We start from the raw sequence: 3,084 nt of genomic DNA on the forward strand, positions 1-3,084 counted from the left end.
TTCACATTGCTAATGTCATATCTGAATTGAGAATAGATATATATATATATATATATATATATATATATATATATACACACACACACACACACACACACACACACACACACAATATCCATTTCCTTCTTTGTGAATAATTGATTTTGATTTATTCAAAATTTCTTGAATTAGTAAAAAAATTGAATCTTGAAAGATGTATCCACGTACCCGTATCTGAAAGGTGGACTTTTTTTAACCATGTCCCCGTATCCTATATTTTAGAAAATAAAATATCCAATACCTAGATATGCACATACCCGATACCCGTACCCAAGTCTGAGCATCATAGATTAATATTGATTGTTTGACTTTGACTCAGATTAAAATCTGAGCCAAACAGGGCATGGTGTTCTTGCTAATTTGAGATGAAAATGATGCTTTGCAACAGGAGGTTACAAGTTTTATTGTCATTTATAATTATAATCAAATATTTTGTCATTGTATAAAGTTTACTCAAGGAGGGCTGTAGATAAACAAAAGATATAGAAATTTTGAAACTTTAGTTTGAGTAGAAAAATGATTTTTGATTGATTTTGTTTCCTTACAGTACACAACCTTCATAATGATGATATAGCTAATAGAGTTGCTGGATAATCAAGCCTAGTCTATATTTTTGGGGATTCTAGATTTATGTGTCTGAAATTACCGGTCTAATATGGTCTCTTTAGCATGGAAACTACAATAAGGGTAGCGTGTTCGTGTCCATATCGACACTCCTTAGAAACTCTGTTATGATCAAGTTTTCCTTTATAAAAAATATTATATATTTTTAACTCAAAAATTATTATTCAATAACAAATATTTACTCATATTTAAAAGATTTTGACAAAAAATTAATAGCAAATATAAAACTTAATTCTATATAAATGAAGAATTTTAAAAAATTTAATCAACACATCGTGTCAGTGCTTTTTTGAAAAATTGTCTGTCGGCGTATTCGACGCTTGTTGTATTAGACATACTTGTTTGCGTCGGTACTTCAATGATGTCAGGTTTTGCAAGTCCATAGGTCTTTGTTGCTTCTCATGGCTAGTTATTGGCAGTTGTTGCAGTTTTCTAGAGCTTTTATATTTATTCACATGGTTTTCTAACTTAGGCATACTGATACTCCAAAATCTGTTCAACTCCAGTTTCTTCTGAGGAAAATGTGGAGGAGAAAATCTTTGAAATTGGAAGCGAAAACATTATGAATTCTGTTAATGAGACTTGAAGATAGATATTCTGGTTGTTTATTTTCCAGTTTGCGGAGAACTGTTTAAATTAAATATTGATTCCTAATTTAAGAAATGACACCCATAATTTCTTGATTTGGCGTCTCCATATTAAGCCCTTGTTTGGGCTCCATTATTTCCAAAATACATATTTCCAAAATTCATTTTCAATCACACATTTTTCAATAAAATAATATTACACATAAACCCGGAAATTTCTCCTTATCTTTTAACTTACATTCTCCAAAAAATCACTATTTCAAAATACATTTTCTTCCAAAATCGCATTAATATGGAGCCAAACCGTGGCTGACATAACCATGAAAACAAATCTACTGCTTTGACTCTTCAATTCTTGAACTTCCAAAAGTAATTGAAAAATTAATAATTTCTTTCTAATAAACTAAGATCCTGTTAGTCCCCATTTCTTAAAACTCAATTTTCCCAAAATCATTTCAATCACATATTTCATGGTATCCACAACTTCTATCAACTTTTCAACCACACATATCACCAACTTTTATAGAAATCTACCAAAATTTTATTTTTATCAGAACAAAACAGGGGCTATATCTTATTTCACTCTTTCACTTACATCGATTAATTCCTTTCTACATCATTACCTTCTCCATGTAAGAAACTAGCTCGAGTTTGCTTACTGGTGACTGTTGGGAATCTACTTATACATGCACAGCGGAATTTAAAATATATTTCGATTCCCATCCAATAGATCTCATTGTGTTTGGTTAGGAATTGTGATAGGATTGTACCTTTTCCAGATCTGCAATCCTTTTGCTTTTCTTTTCGTTCCACAACTTTGATTCGCCACCACAGCTGTCCAATTGTCCAGCCTCCAACGGTGATCCACACAGAGAATATGATTGCAGCCTCTAGGGTTTTCTCTTGTGCTAGCAAGAATAATGAAAACCTTAATGGACCTCAAACCCTAGTTATGTATTTATATAAACCCAAATAGGCTCGGCCCGGTCCGGCCCAATAATTAATTAATCCAATTAATTAAACCCGGTCCGTGAATTAATTAATCCAATTAATTAATTCGAAAATATAAATAACAAATCCAATTAATTAATTTATCCAACGATTGTTAAATTAATCAATTGGCAATTTGCAATCTTCCAATTCTCTTTTGTGTGTGACCCATTAGGTTCCCGACCACGATGCCTAACGACGTGAAATATTATTTTGATCTAATCAAAATTGATAAATTAAAACACCCCTTTTAATTTATCGTCAATTCACATTCGCCGTCCCTGATTGACATCTAGCAATGTGTCAGGGCAATACATGTGACGGGAAATGTCACGTGGTATGACAAAACCAAATTCGTTCGTTTACCGTGAAACTATAATCCCTTCGTCAATATGATCCGATCAATTACGAGATATGGAATTGTGTCAATCTCGATCATCGATCATATCTTTCACTCCACTATTAAGTCAATATAAATCGAAAACTCCTTTTCGACTCATGAGTACACCTTGGCCAAGGATTTCATCATTGACTTAATTGAATGAAACGCAGATCATAATCTCCTACTATCTAAGAGTGAAGAATCCTTTATTGATCAATCACAACCTTCATACGATTCTTGACGTACCCGAACGATGTCGTATTAGCGGCCCTTTTCAGAGCAACATCCAACACCGCCAAAGTATGACTGTCCTCATATAAGGTACTATGACGACCTCAAGTCAAAGGACCAATTTCACTACCGAACGTTAGAGATTAACCACCGACACTCAGATAGTTATCCATGTGGAATCTCTCGACGGGTCTCCAATGTTTTGTTCTATAACAAACATCCACGTGTTCA

The sequence above is a fragment of the Olea europaea genome, chromosome 10, assembly GCF_002742605.1.
Source record: "Olea europaea var. sylvestris chromosome 10, O_europaea_v1, whole genome shotgun sequence".
NCBI lineage: Eukaryota > Viridiplantae > Streptophyta > Magnoliopsida > Lamiales > Oleaceae > Olea > Olea europaea.